The following is a 27,396-nucleotide window of genomic DNA, read 5'->3' as shown; positions in this document are numbered from 1 at the left end:
TTGAAACTGCCCTAAACCTTCACCACGATCCATAATCTCAATGCTTCTATCATCTTCAGTTTCATCTTCCTCCTGCTTAGGACTCAATGCAACTACTACGCTCTTACTCTTTCTTCTCTTCGCAAAATGTATTTGAGCCACTTCTTCTTCAGAACTATTCTCTCTTGTTATAACGTCTTGTTCAAGTTCCTCCAGTTTTGATATTTTTACCTTTTCTTTATCATTATTTTTCATATGATCATTGAACAATTCAACCTTCCTCTCGATAGACGCGAGTTTCTCTAAAATATATTCTAGTTTCTGTGTGTTATTTTGTACGTTCCTTTGTATGTATTGTAGATCAACGTTTGCATCGTTTGTTTTATGTAAATCTAAAATACATTCTTGAATGGCTTTAATTACTGGCGTTCTTATACTTTCGCATAACAGACCTTTGTCTTTCTCATTCATAAGATGTATTTTAATTTTAGTATCATCAGACGTATTCAGTTGTTCAGCTAATGCTTCGAATGATTCAGAAGCAATCAAATGTACATCATTGTGCTTACTTTTGTGACAGCATCTTTCTCGTTTCAAATTTTTCTTTTCTGAAAATTCCGATAGAGAACAACAGAGCGACCTATTTTCGTTTATATCGTCCAAAGTATTATTTTGCGATGAACGACTAATAGATTCTCTCGTACTAAAACTGTGAAGGCTTCTTACTTTTTCATCTTTGAAATTATTCGCAGTTTTGGGTTTTTCCTTTTCATACGTTACATCCTTATCGTGTTCTAAATTACCTTCATGTTTCTTACGTTTCGGTACTTTCTTTGTTTTGATGTTGTAATAAACGGGATTTGTAGAATCATTAGTGCTCGGAGGTATCGTTAGCGGAATAATATCTTTCGCGAATTTAATCGTTTGTTCAACAACTGGATCATTAATATGGTTAATTACTTTCGTTTTGTAATGGTCGTGATTTTTTTCTTGGTTGTACTGTAAACACTTGTCTGATGTTTTTCTTTCGGGGGATTTATCTGGAAAATATGATGTTGATGGAAGATATTTTTTATGAATGTACACTACCGGGTTATAGGATCTCTGGTCCCGCACGTAGTTAGATAAGTTAATCCCTTGAATCTCATGTATGGAATCGTTGGCTGCAAATTATAATAAACTATTAGTGAAATTATTAATTGCAAACATTGATGAAACAGTAAACACAAATGTAATGAATGGAAACCAATATATTGAATGGGATAATCCTTATTAATAATGCAGTATCAGCTTACACTTAACTTTGGAAATCAATGAAATTGTAAGTACAATGCTTAAAATGGCTGGACCGATTAGCAATGTATTTAATTCGTTCTACTAAAATTATTTGCGGTAAGAAATATAACATTAAAACTTAGATTTTATTTTGATTCACTGATCTTAAATAGTAATAATTATAAATTAAATACTGTTTACCCGAAGCCATTTTAAGGTTTTATCAAACGTTTCACTTTCTTTTGAACTCCAAGATTTAACAGATTAAATTTTGCACGTATTCAAGATATCTCCCAAATACTTCTGAATGTTTTTGAAATATTGCGAATATTTAAAATCTATGCCGCTAATCTCAGTGACATTTCGTAGATTTATTAGACGTTTTGTGGATACAGTTTTTAAATGTTTTTGGTTTGAGGTTTTATGTATTTGTGTTGTATAAGTATCTACAAAAGTCTTCTAAAATACCATTGTATTTTTAAATTACAAGTAGATATTATAATATATTGTATTACAAGTAGGTATATTTACATGCGAACTACATTTATCTAGTTTATTTATTACACACAAAGTTATCTCATGTTGACAAAATCACATTTAAATGTTATTACAACTGAAAATCATTTACCAAATCTATTTATAAACATATTCAGAACAGTTAACTTCACACATTTATGACAATGCAAACAATTATCAAACATGAGCAATTAGTCCAAAATATCAGTGATACAGAACAATGAAATGCGGATGAAATTAATTGCACACACATTTCTATTCATCACCTAATTAAATTATGCCATTACTATCGCTTCCAGCTAATTTTATAAGTTTCCATACTATTACGTAATGAGATGAAACGTGCCGGATAATTTAGTATTCTACAGCTTTAACTTAGAGTATATATTAGCGTGATAAATCAGAGATAGGTTCTTTGACAAACGACAAGAAATCTTGGCTCGGCTCAATCGCTTTTACGCTTTTTAGAAGCGAAATTCGCTAATACGTTTTCTGTAACATGTTTCTGGGTCATTTGTGTGTCGTGACATGACGAGAAGTCATTTGTTCTGCGTCTATGTATATTCAGTGGCTACATGCTTCTTAATGTATGTCGAACGGTTGTTACGGCGTAAATATTTGAGTGGAACGAATTTGTGTGCTATTAGGGATGTTTAGAGATTATATACGACTATAATCGAATTATTATTTTTAGATTTACGTCGAAATTTACCTAAGTCATACATAATATATACAACCTAGTTGATAAAGAAAACGTTATAAAAATAATACATATACGTCATTTTCTATATAAGTATTTCTAAGAAGTATTTATTTAAAATTATATATGTACCTATGTTTATCAGCCATAACACAACGAAAGCGTAGTATGGGATCAGATCGTGCCGTGTATGAAAATTGTCCTGAAATATTTATTTATTATTATTAATTTTATCAACATAAGAGTCAGTATTTTCCCATAAAAACAATTGGAAGCTTTTACTCCTCGTATTTAAAAATACAATAGAAAATATTAAAACGATCCAGTTACTCCGTTAAAATAATGCTCTTTAAATGATTTAGATATTCCTAGAAAATGTAAACGAGCTGACAGTATGAGCGGCAATTAATCAAGAGCTTTACAACGCATGACACGAGAAAGTTTCCAATCTCCGGGATAATTTTTCAAACAGATAACTGTTTCAATAAAAATATATATGCTTTTTCAATTTGTGTGATGAACATAGATGTTTGCTCTGTGTCTGGGTGTTAATTATCTATATAAGTATTTATTTAAAACTAGCTTTCCGCCCGCGGCTTCGCCCGCGTTGTCAAAGAAAAACCCGCATAGTTCCCGTTCCCGTGGGATTTCCGGGATTGCGTCATTTTCCCGGGATAAAAAGTAGCCTATGTCCTTTCTCGGGTATCAAAATATCTCCATACCAAATTTCATGTAAATTGGTTCAGTAGTTTAGGCGTGATCGAGTAACAGACAGACAGACAGACAGACAGACAGAGTTACTTTCGCATTTATAATATTAGTATGGATTATATATGTATGTTTATCAGCCATCTGGTTTCCATAACACAAGCGAAAGCTTAGTATGGGATCGGATCGTGCCGTGTCTGAAAATAGTCCCGAAATATTTATTTATTTATTTATTATTATAATTTATTTAATTATGAGTGTTAAGTTGAATGTTTTAATATTCGTAATGGTAATTACTAATTATTGTACAACTTGTGTAGAGTTTGTTTTGATGTTATAGACAAACTAGCTGCGGTCCACGGTTTCACCCGCGTGGCTTCACTCCTAGCGTGATTATCATCACCTAAAGCCTAAAGCCTTCCTCGATGAATGGGCTATCGAACACCGAAAGAATTTTTCAAATCGGAACAATAGTTCCTGAGATTAGCGCGTTCAAACAAACAAACAAACTCTTCAGCTTTATAATATTAGTATAGATAAAAAAATATCCTAAGAGTTATTTACAAACATAGTCCACCGTTAAATTGCATAAGTAGGTAACCATTTTTAAATGTTTTGATACTACAATTTTACATAATCATTATCTTAAAAAAGAATAATCAAAACGGTTCACATTAATCGTACAACAAAATTTAAAAGTCAAGTAAGCAAAATAAATTGATAATTTATTACGTGAAAACAGAAAACCACACAAAAACAGTGTCATAATACGTCGGAAAATGTGCTTACATTCTTGTTAAATTAAGAATGTATGAAATCGCACCTCACCCCTGCTCGCTCAACAATTATTAAAGCAAACGTCGACAGGTTTATGTAAACAGACGTATGTTACAACTGATAGGGCTGGCAACTTTTATAAATTTATAACTACTAATATGGGATAGGGCTACCAGCTTTTTGTTTAGTAATTCGAGTTTTTAACGCACTGATAAAAATGTTAAAAAATATATACTAATATCTAATATTATAAAGCTGAAGAGTTTGTTTGAATGCGCTAATCTCAGGAACTACTAGTCCGATTTGAAAAATTCTTTCGGTGTTAGATAGCCCATTTATTGAGGAAGGCTATATGTACTTATGTAATAAACAAGCATAAACAAGTTGAGCAGGTTGACATTTAACCGTTTTTAAAAGATTTAATATGACTAATAAGAATAACGAAATACTTCTAAATAAAATGCTACATCTAATATTACTTTAATTTGTACAATAGAAGAAATATCTTTAAAATTGCAATCTGCAATATTGTAAAACAGTCTTGTAACACAGCATTGGAATTGTAATCTAGAAAAATACTGCAGTATCTAAACAAAAACAGAGCGAGCGTTTATAAATGAAATTCTAGAAGGTTCTCAAGCGAATATATTTGAAAAAGCCGTAAGTACTCGAGACAACGTTACATGAAACAATGAAAGCAATCCGAATCAGCATAAATAGATTCTGTATCTATAACATTGTTAGAGACCGGAGGAGATGACAATATTCTCGCTGCAGAATTGAATTAGAAATGTGAGGGTTCGCAATATGGCCTACGAGTATACTCAGAATCGGTAAGTAGGAAAATGTATTATATGCCGTAGACACTAAAGAACTTTTGAGGTAAATACAATAGCTTACAATTGAAATGAGATGCTCCGAGCCAAAAGTTCTGTGAAATAGGTCACCGTGTTATCACATCGTGTTCTAGGTATATATTTTTAGATGTTGAGGTTGAATTTAAATGGCTACGAACCTCGGATAAATGCTTTTGTAGTATAGTCGGAATTTGAGGTGACCTTCTTGTTTTTTTTCTCGTGACATTTATGCAGTTTGAAAAGATTTTTTTTTTGTGATTCTAAACTAGTTTAATCGTCGTGTCGATGGTTATTTTAATGTGAAAATATATTAAAATAGAAAGATAATTTATTGAGAAAGAAAATAACAATAGCAAAGTAAAAGCTTTGTAACAATGCACTGAGTCTTTTCTAATTAAAATGGCGGTTTTGTTCGTTAATACATATCTTAAGAAAGTTCCATTGTTTTGTATTGAATGAATAACGTATCGTTTACTTTTACATTAACGTAATAATATACTTTGGTATACAATGGGTCAAATAATTATATCATGAGACTAGACAGACTAAATCAAGAACTACCTATTCCTATTCATATTTAATATTTTTTAAGTTCATTTAAGTTCATATTAAGTTCATACAAGAATCTATGTATTTTCATTTCTTTATTGCCATAAATAACTACTGAAAATACTAAGTACGAGTTTTTAAAAGTTACATTGAAAAAATACGTTGTTGAAACAATGCAGATTTCTATTATTTCCTCAAATGTTATAAATGCAATAATTTCTTCGAAATTGTTTCATAATACATTGCAAAATACATTTATATAACCATAAATATATATAGGTATTAATCATCATCACTACATACTATAAAACAAAGTCGCTTTCTCTGTCCCTATGTCCCTTTGTATGCTTAAATCTTTAAAACTCCGTAACGTATTTTGATGCGGTTTTTTTTAATAGATAGAGTGATTCAAGAGGAAGGTTTAAGTATATAATTTATTAGGTTTTAGACAAAGCGGGCGAAGCCGCGGGCGGTAAGCTAGTATAACAATAAAAGTGTAATTGAATAAGTAGGATTATCCATGCTCAATCTGTGATAGGTTTTGTGTCAGATTTTATTATACAGAAATAAATAAATTGCGTTTAATCAATTACTAACTTTATACTTTCATCGACTTTAATTCTTTTATTAACACACTTATTAGTTCACCTTGTGCTTCACCTGTATTCGTATGTAACCGACTACTTTAGACTCGATTTTGACCCACTTTAAACGAACATACAAACTTTGTACACTTATCAAGGATCGGTGACAATAAAATAACATGAGTAAAAAACGTATTCTTAATCTATTTTCAGAGTAAAATAATAAAAGGGTTATACTTATCGTTGAATGAATTTCTAGTCTACAAGAATAACATAGAAACGAGCATTAATATGTCCTTAAAAAGCATAGGTACCTGGGTATTGCAATTCAACATGTACGACAGAGCCCGCATATTCTTTTGTATGCCATGTACAATAAAAAAGGAAAATCTTTGGTCTATAAATAGAGATTTTTTTTAGGTTTTAACAAGTAAACTTCAATTTATTTTACGTTCAAATTGTAAATAAATGTAGAAATAACGTTCGTCTACGAAACTGCACTATTTGATATGACCATAAAAGAGTTTAATTGACTGACATAATTAGAATTTTTGCTATTCCTTAAGAATTTTTCATTTAAATGCTATTTATATAAATATTATTTTGATAACAAACATTCCAGTCAAAAATTAAATATTTCCTCTTTGAAATATACATTACAATGTACAATAGAATGAGATACGCGAAGAAAACGAAATACTATCGAAAATATGTTTGTTATACAAATAATAATTATTATGTAGTTATTATTTTTATTTTCGTTTCCGCAAATTATCCGACCATTTCACTAAGTAAACACGGTCTTTGCGGAGTCGTGAAGTGTTTACCGTTTACATTACAACATAGTTAGGGAGGCGAGGTAGCTAAATGGCGTAATTAAACGGCGCCGTCGAGACTTATCAAAATCGATAGATAAAATAATTTCGAAAAGAAAAGCTTCTATGGTAAAAACCATTTTAGCGGTGGGTTTGGCGTGTACGGATTTTCAAAAATGTAAAAAAAAATAGTTACTTGGGCATTCTCGAGCGCGTCAGATATTCATACTACGTATGCCCCAAGTGCCTCTGATAACAACGGTATACTAATCTGCCGGTTTGCGTGGTGGGGCTAGGCATATTAATTCGTCAAAAATGCACAAAAAAAAAATTTACTCGAGCGCGTCAGATTTTCGGAAGGGGTGTTAAGTAGGCCCCAAGGAAGCTCCCCTTAAAAAAACTGACGATTTCGGAGTGACGATAAGTTACGATGAATTTTTGAAAATGCAGAAAAAAAAAGTCCTTTTGAAATACTCGAGCGCGTCAGATTTTCATAGGGGAGGTTTATCTCGGTCTCCTGAAAGCATATTTTCTTAATCTGACAAAAATGTTGGTGGGTTCTCTTAATCTGACCGAAAAAGGTTTGAGAGTTTCTTTTTTTTAATCATCGTTATTTCATATCAATTTTTCTTAACACCCTCAGTTTTCGAGATATACTCAAAAAACCGGGAGTTTGAGTTTTTATGATGCTTCAAGTCAAAAAGTTTTAACTTTGGACAAAAATGTAAAGAGACCTTTTTTGTGTAAAATAAAATTACCTTTTTTGTTTATTCAAACTTTTTTTTTTGTAAAATGTATCGTTCGCGACTTATATACTGCAACGCGTTTTTCGGAAGACGAAATGGCTCCTCCAGACTTCCGGTCACGCGGAAACCGGCAGATTTTGTATTTTTGGTAAGTTTTAGATTATATTCTTCAAAATAAAAATAAAAACAATCGCGCTCGAGAATGCCGGATTAACGTTTTTTTTTTACAAGTTCGCGACCCTATAACTTGGCGGCGTCAAGGACTTATCGTCAGATTAGTTAAATTTAGTCTTAAAACACTAAAATCAACCCCCAATATCTTAATCTGACGCGCTCGAGTATTTCAGACTATCGATTTTTTTTTACTAATCTGATCGTCTATCCTGGGCGCGCGTCACTACTTAAAGAGCTAAATAGTTAACAAGGTTGTTCTATTAGGTCTAAGGTATCTCTCATATCTTAAACTGCCACGCTCGAGTATTGCAGAAAATTCCCCTCTTCGCCTCCCTATCTAACAGGGAATGGCGATATAATAATATTCATAAAATTGAGATGTAATATAATAAGATGGTTTTTACTGTTTTTTATTAGTTTTTTGTTGTGTTTGTACGCTTGTTAAATTTGAGTTATTGTGTACATATTGAAATTGGGCTTTTAATATTTCTTCGTTGTTGTTGTAATTTGATGATAGTAAGTTCAGTTTAAAATATGAAACTTAATAATAACATTTTTTGTGTAAGTTTTGTTAAATAATAAATCAGTGATGTGTCAATTGTCATTTTAAGGTTAAGTACATCCAAATTATCTTATTTAATATGATTACGTGGATAGTTATTTTAATTATGAGGTATTTAATAGTCTGTTTTAACCTAACAATATTGAACTTGCAAAGAAACGATTTTATTCTAACAAAACATTACAAGAATACAAAGTAAGCTACAAAGATTTGCAATTGACGGGCGTAAAAAGCCCTTAATGAAGGTCAAAATATCCGCAAAGAGCTTCCTTGAGATTTCTGACGCAAGACAAATCCATTGGATCTAGGGATTCCGGAAGAAGCCATAGAAAAGGTTATCTATCCCTTAACCGAACCCTGAACCCTTACTCATATTCCAACGTATAATAGATAAGTTTTCTTACCCGCATGGAATGTCGAATGATTATTTATCTACACTTATTAAGTTGAAGGGATTGTTAGTTTGATTTATTATTTATCTACACTTATTAAGCTGAAGGGATTGTTAGTTTGATACGCGCTAATCTCAAAAACCGCAGATCCGATTAGAAAAATGATTACTCTGTTTAATAGTCCATTCATCGAGGAAGGCTATAGGCGGATAAGAACGCAGGACACAGCAGTTAGATATTTTTGCAATGAAGCCTCTCGTAAATGAAATTGTTATGTTAAAATGTACTTAAATAATATTATGACGTCATAGTTTATAAACAAAGTTCTGACCTCATCTGTTTATCTAAACAAAACAAATCTTATCCTATTTACAGACTAGTTAAATTCACTTTCCAGTGAATTAATAAAAATAGTCATATTTCTTAAATGATTTTAATTAAAAAGTAAAATTACATTATACGTGTTATTATGAGCACGATGCTTCACAATATGTTTTTATTCTAATATTATAATTTAAAGGAATAAAACGTTCTCACGAACGAAAGCACACCGTCAGCGCTTCACATTACATATAGCGTAGGGTTGTCACATAACTCCTCCCCCCGCAGATCCGCAACTATTTTAGGACATTGAGTGAAAATGTTGCGGCAGGATCAACTTCTGGGGCTGATGTTTTCTGTGTTTTCTGAATATTCATTTTCTTTGATTTGTAGCGACGATAGCACAGGAACATTGAAGTGGCCGCTGCGCTCAGTAGCTAAAGATGTAAAGTGGTATTGTCGTATGGTAGATGGAGTGCAGTCCCAAGGTTTTTTAGCGTTCTCGTCGGAATATTACTGATTGGTGCAATTAAAATGTTTGTAGGTGTATCTTTAATTTCATTATTAATATTTGTAATAGTGAGGTCGTCAGTACGTAGAGAGCAGTTTGTAGGTAACGTTGCTATGAAACTGCCTTGGAGATGAAGCTATTCCTTACGCTTGCAGGATAATTTAAACTTTTGTGAGATGAGGAAAAATAATGATGTAGTGACTGTCGTCCAATTTCTCCATTGCTGGCTTAGTTAATGTTAGGCAGGTGGATTCACAGTCGCTGGATATCTCTTGCGTGGTGATGAGTTTTGCAATACAGTCGGGTGAACTTCTTGTATGATGATTTAGGGTCGACTTCACATAGAAACCGATTGCTCTTCGATTGAACTTCGGGCATTCAGCCTCTATGTGCACATAAATATCTTTATTGGTTGCTATATAGGGATAGGGAGGTATGATGATAATATGATTTGTACGATTAAAGTGTGAGGAGTTATAATGGGGAATCTTAATATAATTACTATCCTATTTTTACTAAAGTATGATCCAGTGCGAATTATTCGCGGAGATCTACATTAATAATTTGTTCTGAATCGTAAAAGGAACGTAAAGTAACTAATATAATACTTAATATATCTATCCCTAACATAACATGGTGCGCTCGCGATGTACGCATAAAAGCTAAACTATCCTCTATATTTCTTATTACTAAAAGTAAATCATTAATATTATCGTCTAAGGAGTCTAGGAATTGCGCTAATTCTGTATAGAACCTAAACCATTTATCAATCTACGTTTTACACTGGTTTTAAAGCTTCTAACAAGGACGATGCCTTATCCAATTTTTCGTTTAAATGTTGAACCCTAATTTTATATAGTAATAATGTACGGTTATAATAACTAATTGGTCGCATATTTTAATGAATTTTGTTAATACATGGGGGTTACCATCAAAATCTGGGACCACCCTTAAGCATTTAAAAATTTCTTCCGTGTCAAACGACATATTAAAACTATCAATACTTCTAATACTATCAACTAAACTATTTCTCGAGGACTGTTGGGTATTAACAGCCTCGGTACCCCGGGATTTCCTAGGATGGAAAATCGTGAAGGTTTATTCTAAAATTAATATAGGAATATAATATAGGAAAGCAACACAATAAAATAATTCTGTGCAACTCACATTGACATGGTTTCTGTATCGATGGCTGGATACTGCTGATGTTCTGGATACTCGCTTGGGTTTTTAAAAAAACCGGTCGGCCGCGCGGGGCCTCGGAACCGATATTCATTTCGGATATCTTCCCGCGGGCGACCCGAGTATCCTACCGACTGCGCCAGTTAAATTCACTTTCCAGTGAATTAATAAAAAAAATCATATTTCTTAAATGATTTTAATTAAAAAGTAAAATTACATTATACGTGTTATTATGAGCACGATGCTTCACAATATGTTTTTATTCTAATATTATAATTTAAAGGAATAAAACGTTCTCACGAACGAAAGCACACCGTCAGCGCTTCACATTACATATAGCGTAGGGTTGTCACATAACTGACTAAACATGTCTTATTTATCTAAACTAAAACAATAATTCGTGCATAACCAATATTATTAAGCCTTCTTTAATAATAAGCATTTTTTTTATTACCTACCTATGAATTCCAAATTACATTAAATGAATGCAATACAATTTTAAATAAGATCTACTATCTATAAATATAATAAATCTGTAGAAGGGTCAATTCTGTACATTGAAAATATTGAAAAAATAAATAGCAGGGGTGTTACTGGATCGATACCAAGCCAAAATATGTGATTAAAAAAATGTCTGTCTGTCTGTCTGTCTGTATGTTCAGGCATCACGTGAAAACTAACGGTTCGATTTCGATGAAACTTGGTATAATTATACCTTATTATCCTGGGCATAAAATAGGATACTTTTTATCCCGGAAAAATACGTAGAAAAAAAAATCTTAATTTTTCCGCGCGGACGGAGTCGCGGGCGGAAGCTAGTATATAATATTCTTGATAATTCCATGATTCATTACGTCAACTGCAAAATTCATACCTAAAGACGACTTACTATTAGACGAACTATTTAGTAATCTGTAGTATTACTAAATGAACTAGCACACATACCTTTAAATAATACAAGACATATCCAACTTTCCTCACATCGAACATTTGCAGAACTTCTAAAGAAAAATACTTTTACAAACAGATCTTACGCACGCGAGATATCTTGTGACAGCGTTTCTCAGACCTATTTTTATAGCCCTCAAGGCGGGGCAGGTCAAGTGTAACACGTTATAGATGCATATTAGAATAACCCACTTTTTACTTTCTTATGGAAATCTTGTGTTCACGAAATTTACAAGTCCTAATAATATTATAAATGCGAAAGTTTGTCAGGATGGATGTATGTGTATGTATGTTTATGACTTTTTCACGCAAATACTACTGAACCGATTACAATGAAATTGTACACACATATAGAGGATAACTTGGATTAACACATGGGATAGGTTTTTATCTCGAAATTCCCATGGGAACGGGAACTATGCGGGTTTTCTTTGAAAAGCGCGCGTAGCCGCGGGTGGAATGCTCGTAATTTATAATATATTTAGGTAGAGTATTCATCTCAATAGTTACAAAAATCTGGTGACTGTAACGGTGTTCAGTTTTTATTTCTGAAATGAAATATACCTAGGTGTAATAAGACCCATGATAGAATAAGTGCTGATTTACACAGGGTCAGTAGACGAGTCAGTCGCGGCGCCGAATTACATAGACTTCAAGCCTCTGTACTGACTTCAAATCTGTTTACACAGGGTTTTTTTTCGGGTCAGCACTGATTTGCCTCGAATTTGTAGTCAGTTACTGACCCTGTGTAAATCAGCACTTATATAATTCAGAAAATATGACAATGTTCGCATATTATATTAAAAGTCGTCAGTATGTGCTACGAAAGTGCTACGAAATTATTATTTACTCTTACTCTGGTCTAAAAAGTATAACAAAATTAAAAGACGTTCCTCATTTCGTCTTCTTGACATTATCTTATTTATATAGTACTTAATTACGCATAAAATCTCATCTCAATTTGTCCAATTACTACAAAAAACATAGCAATAAGAATTTAATTTCAACTGTAATGTCAACGGTTGATCGTAAAGATTGCAGTGCAAACATTTTTTCTCTTTATTCTGTCACTCGTTCTTCACATGTCGAATCTTTTATTACAAGTTACATTCCTCTCTCAAATAGATACTATATTTCGCATTCGAAAAAACGACGGCTTTTCGACTTTCTTTTACGATTAAAGTATATTACTTTGTCGTGTGATTTTTGGAATGACGATTTTGGAGAACCTAAATTGTATTGGCTAGAACGATTCTATTCAACTCGATGTAATCTATATGACTCTATATCTTTATCTCTATATCTTTTGTTTAATAATATGACGAGAAAACATTGCATTCTTTTTTCGTATCTATACATAATATAATAAATCTGTAGAAGGGTCAATTCTGTACATTGAAAATATTGAAAAAATAAATAGCAGGGGGTGTTACTGGATCGATACCAAAGCCAAATATGTAATTTGGGTCCAATAGATATTTATAAGATGTCATTGTCAGAGTTACTCAAAATGGAGAAATAAACCATCCACGCGAAGACCGACATCCGCGCGGACGGAGTCGCGGGCGGAAGCTAGTATAAATAATATAATCAACACTTGTAAAGCAAGCAAAGAAGATCTTAAAATTATACAAACCTAGTCGTTTAAACTGTTCTAATTAGATTTTCATATTGAGCGCAAAATTTAGCAGATGTATCTTGTTATATGTTCTGGGAGAGCAGTCAGATTACTCTTTCGTTGTCCACGTAATACCACCGCATAATACTAAAAACATTATGAAGATAATGTAGGTAATAACAACCATCTCTTAAACATGAAACATATATTTTTTCAACTAAACTTCTTTAAACAGACTTCTATTACAATACATAACAAATTAGTTTACCAGGTTCATAAATCAGTTTCTACTAAGCATGTTTTTATAACAACGTAAATCGGTTTCTACTAAGCATGTTTTTATAACAACTGAGTGTTACAGTACCTTAAAGAGAAGACATTTTTTTAGAAACCTAAAGTATATATTATACTAATCATCTTTACATTCTGGTAACATAAAATATTCCTGGATATAATAAACAAAGATCCGTATAACATGCATCTACATTACTCTTCATACAAACATCATGCTATCAACACTCATTTCTGCTTTAAAGCTTGGAATAAAACTCTAGACAGACATTACATATAGTTTCATTGTATCTTAAAGTTTAGTCATTAACAAAGACCTAGATTATTTTAGTAGCATGACAATATAGTGAGAAATTTTAGAAAATAGAAAACCTTAGTATGCGGGCGAGCTCCTGGTATTTAAGTTTTATAATATAAGTTAGATTCTTGTATGGTTAAACTTGTAAGCAGATTTTTTATCTTTATCTGTTTTACAATATATGTATACCTATTATAAGTATCATATACATTGAAATTAATAGTATCATTTAAAGTTAATAGATTGATATTAAATTTTTTACACTATGACTAAAATGTTTGAAAAAGAAAAAAAATATATGACATATTCGAAAACACAATCACAAGTCCATTTATAATAAGTTTTGTTGCATATATGAACGTCTGTATCTACATGTTATTACAAGTTTTCTTGCAGCACACAGAAAAATGGAAACAACATGAAGAATATTTTACATATTGGTATAATATGGTGGACAAGGGCTTTAACATATATTTTAACTATGTAGGTTATGTTCTAATAGGATTAAAAAACGATAATTAAGTAGTTTCATCTTCAAGTAGGTCAGCCGAATCTATTGTAAAATTTGAATATCACATTTAAATTTATGTTTTAGAAGCTATTCAAGAGCAAAATGTACGAAATAGAATTAGTTTTTTTTTTTCAATTTTGAATTTTCTTTTAAATCTAAAATACACCGATAGTTAGAGCAATGAAAACTTTATTGAACACTTTTCAACAAACATCGAACTCAAACTCAAACTCAAACATTCATTTATTCAATTAGACTACTATTTAGTAGCACTTTCGAATCGTCATTACATAATTATTTTAACATTTACCACCGATTCGGAAAGCAGTGATCTATGGAGAAGAATCGGCAAGAAACTCCATAGTTGCTCTTTTAAAATCATGTAAATATTACAATATATGAAACTTATATCTAACTACATAATATGCCAATGAACTGTCTTGTGGTTTTTACGCGACAACCCTCCATGGGTTTTTATCGTCCATATATTCCTGAATACTGTAGTACGCTCTCTGAACTAATACATTTTTTATATAAGTTTTAAATTTAGAACTACTAAACTCTTTAATATTGTGAGGAATTCTATTGTAAAAGCGTATACCTTGACCCATAAATGAATTTTTAACTTTAGCTAATCGGAAAAATGGCATTTCAATTCTATTCCTGTTCCTTGTGCCATAATCGTGTCTATCTCCTACTCTTGTGTGTAAGTCGGAGCTTTTGTGTACATGCAAAATATTATTAAATATATACTGTGATGGTACAGTAAGGATACCAGTATTCTTAAAATGATCTCTTAGTGAATCCCGAGCACGTAAATTATATATAGAGCGAATGGCTCTTTTCTGTAAGATAAATATAGTTTCTATATCTGCAGCCCTGCCCCACAGTAGAATTCCATAGGACATAATGCTATGAAAGTAGCTGAAATAAACCAGTCTAGCCGTATCTTCATCGGTGAGTTGCCTTATTTTTCGGACTGCATATGCAGCTGAACTGAGCTTACCTGCAGCGGTGTTGACATGGGCTCCCCACTGTAGTTTCTCGTCCAATGTTAACCCTAGAAATACAGTAGACTCAGTAGGATGCAATACCTCCCCGTTCAAGGTAATATCTCTGTTCAACTTTTTTACGTTAGGAAGTAGAAATTCAACACAAGTGGTTTTTTTGGCATTTAATAATAAATTATTGGCATTAAACCATTCAGATATGTGTAAAAGAGCACTGTTCACTTCGTCAACATTTGGGTCATGCCTATCCACATTAAAAATTAATGAGGTATCATCTGCAAACAGAACTATTTCACACCTATCCTGCAAATAATAGGGAAGATCATTGATATATACCAAGAACAAGAAGGGACCTAAAATTGACCCCTGTGGAACACCAATGTTAATTGACGCACCGCTAGAACGTTCTCCATTAACAACTACAGTCTGTATCCTATCATGCAGGTATGACGCTATGAGGTTCTGTGCTTTTCCTTTAATTCCATAGTGATTAAGTTTACGTAACAAAGTACAATGTTCAACGCAGTCAAATGCCTTGGAGAGGTCACAAAATATCCCCAGAGCATTTTTTGAGTTTTCCCATGCTTTATATATATGTGTTAGAAGTGCAACCCCAGCATCTGTGGTTGAGCGCCCCTTTGTGAAACCAAACTGTTTGGTGTGCAGTAAATCATTAGATGCAAAATGACTACTCAGTTGGTTTAATATTAACTTCTCGAATACCTTACTTAATGTTGGTAAAATAGAGATAGGTCTATAATTGTTACAGTCTTCTTGATCGCCCTTCTTAAATAGAGGTATAACTTTACTAAGCTTTAGTAAATTAGGAAATGTACCATAGTCACAACACTTATTAAATATAAAAGCTAAATTTTTCGCAATATTTTCTATGATATTATTAACTAAATTTACGGACATTCCCCAAAGATCACAAGTATTTTTTAGATTAAGCGTCTTAATTCTTCAAAAGCAAGAGCAACATCAGCACTTTTGTCAATAACCCTGTCATTATTTACAAGTTTTATAGTATTACTTGATTTGCTTTTACCCATTTCACCATTAATAATAGACCAAACTGTTTTAACTTTATTATCCGATTCGCGTATTTTATCTCTGATATACAATCGCTTCGCAGTAAAAAAAAACAATTTTAAAAGTTTTTGAGTAATTTCTAACATAACTAAGAAAAGATGGGTCTTTATTATATTGCTTCATACCATATAACTCATAAAGAACGATCCTACACCTATGTATGCTAGGTGTCGCCCATTTACTAAATGGTAAATCCTTGGTAATATTTAAAGATTTAACTTTAAATATTTTTTCAAATTCATTATGAACTAAATTGAAAAGATTTTTAAACATTTCACAAGGATTATTATTACAGGATTGATCATTCAGTACGGGCAGGTTTTTATTAATATTATCTCTAAATTTATTAATGCCTTTTTTACTTATAGGCCTAACATTAATTCTTTTAAATTCAGGTAAGCAATCCCATTCAAAAACTACTTTCTGGCCACAGTGATCCGAAGTGAGTGTATTGAGAATATTTTTCTCTAAACAGAAGCAGTCGCAGTATATATTATCAATACAGGTTGCAGAAGTAGGTGTAATTCGTGTGGGTTCATTAAAAAGTTTATACAGATTAAATGACTGAAACAAATTAACAATTCGTGTAGTCGTTTGTGTTTGTAAAAGTATATCAATATTAAAATCACCACATACTATAACTTTTTTTTTACTCCTACTTAAACGCTTTAATATTTCTTCCATGACTGTCTCAAACATATTATAGTCACTGGAAGAGGGTCTATAAACGCAAACAATAATGTAACGCTCCAGTTCAACACAGGACAGTTCAATGGTCCGTTCTACAGAAAGACTAACAATGTCAGTTCGTTCTTTACATTTTACACTATTGTGTACAAAAATAAGAGAACCTCCATGAATAGCATATGTCCTGAAGTATATACTTTTTAATGTATAATTATCAATATTTATTACCAACTGACATTGTTTAAGCCAATGTTCTGTTACACAAAAAACCTTAATTCTATTATGATTTAAAAATAATTCTATTTCTAATAATTTGCTAGCCAAGCCTTGAATGTTTTGATGTACAATAGAAAAAGTCTGCTTAGCTGTTGTCTTATATACTAGTTTAAATCTAGCTTAGGGCTAGATTTTCTGTCAACACAAGGTTGGTGTATATAATTATTATTACTACTACATAAAATTATAGTAGATCCAGGGTCTGATAACAAACATGTACCAGACTGGTTAATATTATATGCTATTAACATAGCAAGTTCTCGCTTATATCTAGATGGCAGATACACTGTATTCTTTGTCAAAGTAAAAGATTTAATACACAAATTAATGTCAAAGTAAAGAAATGCATCACGATGATGATTTGTTACATTATACAATTTTAAATTCATATTATGAATTAATCTATTTTGTTCTTGTGTCAAACCAGGTAGGTACGGCAATGTACACAACATAAATTTACATTTAGTCTGACTACTAATTTCCAACATTTTTTGAAATCCTACATCAATATCCTTATTTTTTATATTTAAACTATCTCCATATAGTATAATTACAATATTATTCTTATTAAAGCTAAAATGATCAAGTGATTTGATTATATAATTAAATGAACTGTTAGGAGTGCAAATATTAGTGACTTTAAGCCCTAAATTGTTGAGCATAGCGCCAAAACCCTGACCAATACTATCTGACAACACAATAATTTCCTGCTCGGAAAGGTGTTTAGTTTTACTAGTTGAAATTGTTGTCACGGGTTTAACACTATGTATGTCTGTGCAGTCAAGCTTATGGGGCGACGTTTGCTCATTGTCACTTTTTGAACACTGACATACATATTTATTGGTCAGCGACTCAAAGCGATCCATATTTTCATTACTCAACTTAATTAAGTCATCTGCCTGTTGTATATGCTCGTTTATTTGCATTTGGGCAGCAGAATACTTCTGGTTGACATCATTTAACATTTGACTTAAAGAGTCTATCTTCTCCTTTAATTCATTTGTTTCTACATCATACAAGATTTTATAATATTCTAGATCCCTATGATATTTGTCTAACTCTTGAACCAGATTTTTATTGACTTTCTCAATCGTGTAGCGATATTCTTCTTTACAATCAATTATTACTATATATGTAAAATATTTATTGTTTTTATAGGACACTAGCTTACCGCCCGCGGCTTCGCCCGCTTTGTCTAAAACCTAATAAATAATATACTAAAACCTTCCTCTTGAATCGCTCTATCTATTAAAAACCGCATCAAAATCCGTTGCGTAGTTTTAAAGATTTAAGCATACAAAGGGACATAGGGAAATAAGGACAGAAAAATCGACCTTGTTTTATACTATGCAGTGATGATATTATATTAAGAAACGTAAGTACCTTGTGCTTATGAAAGCACTCCTGCATCTGACAGCAACATTAACTACAAGGCGCATTTACAAAGAAATATTGTAATAATTTTAATAACATTTCAAAAAAATATAGTTTGAACAAAATAACACTTAAATTCAAGGTGAAGGTTTTAATTATGAAATGTACAGATATTCTTGTAATGAAGTACCATTGAGTTTATTAAATTAACATTCTGATTCGACTGTTATAAAATTTCAATAATGATTATTATTGAGTTTTCGGTATCAGAATTTGGTGTATGTTAAGTTTGATTAAAACTTATTTGTTTAGAATCTATACCAGTCGAACAATCTAATAAATAATTAAATTATTTATTTTAATAATTTTAAATCAATTATATAATACTAGATTTCCGCCCGCGGCTTCGCCCGCGTTTGCAAAGGAAAACCCGCATAGTTCCCGTTCTCGTGAGATTTACGGGCTGCTTATTTTTTTCATACTTACTGATTCCATACTCTACCAAAACGTCTTCCTCCACAACTTGATATATCAATTAATATTGATAAAAATAAATAACGTAGCCTAGGAACGTAGAATATTATATAAATTCCAATACCTGTACCATAGATAATTCAATACAAACTAATTTCAAGTTATATTTTTTGATGTCCAACAAACACCTAAAGAACTTCAATACAGGGTGGAAGGTTAAGATGGGGCATGAAGGGCAGGTACCTTAACCGTTGTAGCTACATGAAAACGTTCTTAAGAGACTATCCTTAAATTCTTGAGAAATGTTAATCTGCATTCACAGATTTTTGAAAAAATGTACGGTCAGCAAGGAAATCGGCAGTTTTCAAAAAAAATTTTTTTGATGCCAATCGATCCAGTTTCTCATGGGGATCAAAACACTCTAAAAGACCAACTGAGGTATGAGTACTAGAAAAGTCAGAAATCGCGAAAAACTATTTTCATTCATGAACAAGTAAAAATACAAAGGCACGGCAGCATAACATGCCAGCGACGCGGGGCATGAGCGGGCGGTGGCTGGCAGCTCGTGCACGAGATGAAAAATTATTTAAATTTGAATATCGAACGAACACGTCACATTTTTATGGCTTATGTAAACAATAAGGCTAGTTGCAGAGCTTGACCGACCATCAGTGCGTACGTCAGTCGCGCTTGTCATATGTATGGAAATTCATGAAACCGTTCATAGCTAGACCGACCATACGCACGCGTATTGTCATGCGCATTAGTGTCATAGTCATACAATTGTTGATGCGTATCGTCAGGACCGACGGTACGCACTGACGGTCGGTCAAGCTCTGCAACCAGCCTAACACATAGAAAACAAAAGTTCCCAAAAGTTACTCTGTCTTCACTAAAAATGTCCTTAAATAATTTGGAACGTTTAGATCTGTTAGAGGCTTACTTTTTAAATAATAAAAACCCAACAGTTGCATTGGAATGGTACAGGAATAAATACCCAATGCGACAGGTACCGACGCGAAAGGTAATTGCGAATCTTGTAAAAAATCTAGCAGAAAGTGACTCATTTAAGAAAAGCTTGACACGTCCGCGTCGTTCACGCGTATTGAATGAGAATACGCAATGTATGTTTTTTGTTATTATTTATTTTCTTTGACACCCGTTTAATTAAATTAATGTTTCTTCTTATTGTCGGTATGTGTTTTAATAATCAGAAACAAAAAATATTGAAGCCTGAAAATCTCTTTGGAGTTTTCTATTAGCGCATCTTTTGTTGAATCACTTATTTTCTTAGTGAATGTGTGGAAATAGTTTTTCGCGATTTCTGACTTTTCTAGTACTCATACCTCAGTTGGTCTTTTAGAGTGTTTTGATCCCCATGAGAAACTGGATCGATTGGCATCAAAAAAAAATTCTTTGAAAACTGCCGATTTCTTTGCTGACCGTACATTTTTTCAAAAATCTGTGAATGCAGATTAAAATTTCTCAAGAATTTAAGGATAGTCTCCTAAGAAAGTTTTCATGTAGCTACAACGGTTAAGGTACCTGCCCTTCATGCCCCATCTTAACCTTCCACCCTGTATAATTACAACCAGAACCAACAAAATTATTATGTATACAGTATATCAGTATTTGTAGCAAACAATATACATTTTAATTGTTCCATAAATATGGAACAAAGCAGGGGAAACAATTTGCCAGCAGAAATATATTACAGCGAACAGTGAGCATGAAGTGAGTGTGCAGTTACGTCATAGTGCTGGTAAAATGAATTGTAGTAGGTATGCTTATTATTTAAACGGTTTAAAGTTTTAACGTGATGCTGTTTTTGAAAGAAATAAGGAAAGAAAGAAAGCAGTTATTTCAACACACACAATACAATTAATAACACAACAATAAACATTACAAATTAGTACAAGGTAAATAAAACAAATAAAATAAAAATGATATTATCAACTTTGTGTGGTCGCGTACGTCAAAAAAATAAAGATATGCTTTATATTTACAAGAGAAATTAAAAATCAATTTAAATTGAATAGACAGAGTATCAGTTGTTACTTTATTGGTAAAATCTAAATAAACTATTAAGATACTGTTCAATTATTAGGTATCTAAACGCAGTGGTCCCGAAACGTTGGTAAAAGTGTGTTAAATATATGAATATAATTAGTTAGATATATAAAACCAATTCCAAAATCATAAGATTTAACAAACTCAAACTCAAAACTCAAACTCAAACATTTATTTATTCAATTAGACTTCTTCGAGAAGCACTTTTGAAACGTCAATACATATTTTTATCATTTACCACCGATTCGGAAAGCAGTATCTATGGAGAAGAATCGGCAAGAAACTCCATAGTTGCTCTTTTAAATCATTTCAGTATTACAATTTAATTTTACAAAATATGTAAGTAACCATACGTATATATTATCATAATATGCCAAAGAACTGTCCTGCGGTTCTCACGCGACAACCCTCCATGGGTTTTTATCTTCCATATATTCCTTAATGCTGTAATAGGCTCTCTGAACTAAGACGTTTTTTACATAATTCTTAAATTTAGCACTACTAAACTCTTTAATACTATGAGGAATTTTGTTGTAAAAAAGTATACCTTGACCCATAAATGAATTTTTAACTTTAGCTAACCGGTAAAATGGCATTTCAATTTTATTTCTGTTCCTTGTGCCATAACAGTGTCTATCTCCTACTCTTGTGTGTAAGTCTGCGTTTTTGTGTACATATAAAATATTATTAAATATATACTGTGATGGTACAGTGAGGATACCAGTATTCTTAAAGAGATCTCTTAGTGAGTCCCTAGCACGTAAATTATATATAGAGCGTATGGCTCTTTTCTGTAATATAAATATAGTTTCAATATCTGCAGCCCTGCCCCATAGCAGAATTCCATAGGACATAATGTTAACAAAGAGTTAACTCAAAAAATTATGTGATGTACAAAGAATATGAAAAATCTTTTGGGTTGTAACATGTGTAACAAGTAACGGTTTATCTAATATTATCCTTAGAATTGATATTTAATATTACTACAATGTTTAAAATATCGTTATGAAGTGTAGTATGTAGGTAAAAGACTAAGAGCTGATTTTAAAAATCCTTGGTTAATACTTATTCGTCGAATAACGTTCTAAACTACCATTTCAAAAATGTATTCTTTTGGCCGTATTTTACAGTTTACGGGTGACATTTTAATATTATCGTGTAATAATTTATTGGGCGGATAAATTTTAACTATGGATTGAAAAATCGGCCCTCAAACTCATAAGATCCGAAAAAGTTATAAAGATGAATTTTCTTCCATTTAACAAAGCATTTAATACCCATCTATATTGGTATAAGACACTTCAAATCACATTTTCGACTGGGGATATCCCACAATTTCAATATCTTAGTAATAATAAATAATTGTATTATCTACTCTACAGTCTACATTACCAAGAAAAAATAAAATAATATAAATGAAGTTGGTATTTTCTCGAGGATTCAGGTAATTACCAAGGTATACAGTTTAAGCCAATTAAAACTTGTTTCTTTTAATAAAATAAAAAAATAACAAAAGATGGTAACGAACAATAATTGTCTTGCTATAATAAGATTTATTCTGAACTTAATTCTGAAGAATGAGCATAAAATTTAAATGTCGGAGTAATTATTAAAATTAGTTTCTATTTTAAATTAATTATTATCCGTAGATTAATTTTTATAAAGTATTGTATTCTGATAAATTAAAACGATTATAATTAATGAGAAATGATGAATCGTATGTTAATCGTTATCGGCATTCATTTTTATCGGACCGACAAAAACATTTTTTGTCATGTTTAAAAACTTAAACACTCCAAAAAGCAAAAATTCTTAAATGTTTTTGAATGTGTAAAACCAGCTACTCACGTACCTGCAGCAGGGGCAATTTTAGAATTGGACCCTTAATTGGCTCCTTAATTGTAATGTGTAAAGGCAAGCAGGGGCAATTTAGAGAACATCTGAAAGTGCTCCGACCGTCGCCAACTGAGATTGTTCCAATATTGCCCCTGAGGCAGGTTCGTGAGTAGTCGGCCTTAGAAATTCTACAATACTACACTGTAGAATGTAGGTATAGTAAGACTAAGGCATCCCACGACCTATATTTGCCTCGTACGCGGACCGCTAAAAGGCCCAAACATTCCTTTGTCTAGTTTCTAGTCCACATTATAATTAATCTTTATTTTATATTATCTTGTCTTTTACAGGCGCTTTAGTGTATTGTATTATGAGCCAAATTGTACTATGTATTCATAATTTTTGTATTAACTTGTGTTTTACAAAATAAAAAATACTTATCGTTTTAAATTCTTCACATAATATTTTACAGAAATACGTCGAATCACAGGTGGTAGGGATAAGAAAAAGATGGCGCGTAACGGAAAAATGTCACGCGTAACGAAAAAATGTTACAATAAATTTTTTTCCAACCCCGTTAGAGAATTTCACTTCAAAAAATTGAATTTGAGAACCATTCTGAAACCTTTCACTTTATATATAAACACATTCACGTTACACATATTTTAAATCATTCCATTTCATGTGCAAAAATTATAAATTACACATTACAAATTCAAGACAAAATAGTCTCATAAATTCTACATTGAGAAGAAAAACTAGATGTAAAAGCGACGTAGGTTTTCGTCAGAATAATTGCTTGCTGACTGAGGCCGCCAAATGCAACGTTTTCGGGACTTCTCGCACGTGAAATTAAAAAACTTTTTAGTTGAATGAATGTATGAATATTATTCTTTTGGTTTGGTAAGATTTTTTTACTGCTCCATGTATTTAAGGAATAATGGGTAAAAAAAGGCCACACTGGTAACTATTTTTTTTAAACTATGATCTGATTTATATGTCTAATACAGACCCTAAAAATAAAGAGGAATTCCATAATTATTGTCCTTTATATTGTGCGAAAGCGTAGCACATCTAGTACAGCTGAACTGAAAACAAGAAGCAAAATTTCCATCAAAAACATCAACCCTAGGTTCATTTAAAAAAAAGTTTAGTTAAAAGAAATAAAAAAAAACTTGCTTAACTAAGTGAATTAAGATGAAGTGAAGCTAATAAAACCGTGTTAAAAAGGCATCTATCTGGTTTTTTTTTTCAACAATTTTCATAACCAATAGATATCCAGTGCTGCTATGGATGGATGGATGCATTTAAAAAGGAACATTACAGACAGAGCGCGATAATATTTATAAGTATTATGTATTGATAGAGTTTACTATAGACATGAGTAAACTCATCCATGTAGGGTTTTGCGTGCAGCTATTTACTAGAATTAGCTTTAAAAATAGTATTGAACTTGAATGTAAATTCATTAACCGCTTCACGCACACACGACATGGTTCTGACGAACTAGTAATTGGAAACCGTCAGTTAAACGCACCTATTGGAATCCTATAGTTTTTGAGCCATGAATTATTATTGGAGTGCGGTTTTGTGCGAGTTTTACTCGTGAAAAGGCTTTACGTGTGAATAAAAATATGGTTTTCGAAGTATATTATTAACAATTAATATTTGATGAATTAATACTGATAATTGACTTGATGTTTTAAATTTTAATCGTTCAAATAAAACAAATATCTATGAACGTTAAATGTAAACGTAATATGCCTAATATTGTTAATATGGCTATTATTATATAGCTATCTGTAGTAAAATCATTTTTATTAACCTTTTCAATAGGGTAAAATATGAATCATCACAAAATTATGCAAATACTAAATCAAAAGAACTATTCTCTATTACTTAATAAGACAAAGTTTTCGCAGCCTCAACCTACATTCTCAAGCGGAGACGGCTTCATTTCTAAATTTTTATAACGTTTGGCAGTCGATGGTTCTAGCTATTATAGTTTTTGTAAGAGGAAATTGTGATATTATAAAGATATTCTTTTTATATCAGCAAACTTTATGAAGTTTGTTACGTTTGCTGCAATTAAAATTTTAAGAAGTCATGTATTTATACGCACACTCTTAATAGGTAAATGCAAACATTACCTATTACCTAAAAACATTACAGACATTTATTTTGTTTATTTGTAAATTTTAAATTTATCTTAGTGCTTAATTTAAAAAAAAATTGCATTCAAAAAAGGCCTTTACATGAATTGGAATTTGGAACACTCGTAAGAAGCATAAATGCTTTTCGCAGAAGAATTATTGATTAATTTAAACTCTCTCTTCATTATAATTAAATATTTCTTAAGGTTCCGTATGTATCCAAGAACTATCTTGGCTCTATAAAACTTAGCATGCACTTGCATAGCTGGAGAGCCTCTGACATTTCGTTTGTTCTACTTCTTGCTCCAGTTTTGAATAAAGCAAATATCTAGACAGTTTTATTCGTGAGCATAATGTGTTAGCGTTTCCAGAGCTTTAAAAGAGGTTATATTCAAAGAGTTTGGTTGTTTATAATTTATTAATTTTATCTTTTTTTTAAAGTCTGTTCTAGAATCATTTTTGAAAATGTGAATTTTATTTGAAAATTTAAAGACATCGATCGAATATTCTGGTTTTTCGTTGTTAAAATTCTTGAAGTTTATTTATATAATATTTTAAATTAATTATGTAACGAGTATAAGTTTCACAAAATATGTTATCGTAATGAAAGGAAATAGATATTAACTAGCTTCTTAGAATGATAAGAAGCTCGTTATTTCAGACTATATTCTTTGTAACTAAGTTATCTTAGAAAGAGGTAGAAAATGTTGAAATGCAGAATGAAATTCGACCTTCTCAACCTAACGACTTTGAATTCACGTATCGCGATGAAACATATAACAAAACTGCATTGTAATGCAGAAGAATGACAATCGTGCTACTTTGAAGAGACACTCAAATACATATGACAAGACGACCCACTGCCTACTTATGTCCAACTAGATAATATATAATATACTAAAGCTTTAATAGCAAACTATATAACATGTATTTTTATTCGCTGCTTCTTTACAGTCCACATGACTGGAATATATTTAATTCGAATGAAATTTAACCGTCTGTAAATGCAATAAAATGAAACAGCCTTACAATTAAAATGATTCCATCAGCTGAAACGTAGTCTTCAATTTTCCTCGATAAATCTTACATAAACACATTTTTACACAAAGACATTTTTTAATTATAATCTTAAAAACGTTACAATAAAATAGTAACGTATACTCATAGGAAGTTATCTACATTGAAATTGTATTCTGTGGGTTATAGTAGGGATTAATTTAAATGTGATTGATAACATATTTAAAAGCGAAATGAGATGATACATTTCAATAAGACGTGTATATTCAATAATTCATCTAATAAATAAATAAACTTTTCTTAGAACATGCGAATGAGTGCAAACTTTTCAAGTACACCACACGCTCCACTTAAAATTAATGGTGTTGTATTAGAACATAAAACCCACGAGAAATACCTAGGTTTGCGAATCGACAGCTCTCTAAAATGGAATTATCACATCGACCACCTAAAAAATAAATTATCAGCACTTCTTAGATCTCTGCGTAATATCACTTCTTGCATTCCTCATAAATTACGCCACACCATCTACAACACGTTAGTCAAACCTCACCTAATGTATTTAATAGAAGTATGGGGTAGCGCTTACAAAAATAAATTAGCGCCACTACAAATTTTACAAAATAAAATTATTAAAACCATTTTTAAATATCCTTTTTTAACTTCTACAAATAAAATCTACGACGATACTAAAATAATGAATTTAAAACAATTATACTTTTATAATACGTGTATGTTCATCCACAAAGCGCTACATAAAAACATAAATACAAATATAATATTCTCAACATCAAATCGCCACTATCCTAATAGACGAGCTAGCTATCTTGCCCTCCCGAAGATCCGAACGAATTATGGAAGGCGAACGGCAACATACGAAGGAGCACGTTTCTATAACGGATTGCCAAGCAAATTAAAAAGTGTAAACTCATTCATTGTATTCAAAAAACAATTAGCGAAACACATCCTGGAAGACCACACGCTCAAACTTTGAATGCAATGAATGAGGACCTAACCTAAACTTATGTTTATAGTATGTAACTTACTCTAAATTTTTATCTAACGAATGATATTTTTTATAAATACCTATGTT

General features: G+C 31.7%; 1 protein-coding gene across 3 annotated transcripts in view; it reads left to right on the top strand.

Annotated features, from left to right (window-relative positions):
- Positions 1–27,396, top strand: part of LOC123699387 (sodium/potassium/calcium exchanger Nckx30C) — a 73,250-nt gene that overhangs the window by 10,327 nt on the left and 35,527 nt on the right. The window lies entirely within an intron of this gene.

The sequence above is a fragment of the Colias croceus genome, chromosome 17, assembly GCF_905220415.1.
Source record: "Colias croceus chromosome 17, ilColCroc2.1".
Taxonomy (NCBI): domain Eukaryota; kingdom Metazoa; phylum Arthropoda; class Insecta; order Lepidoptera; family Pieridae; genus Colias; species Colias croceus.
This window is presented reverse-complemented; position numbering and strand designations above follow the sequence as displayed.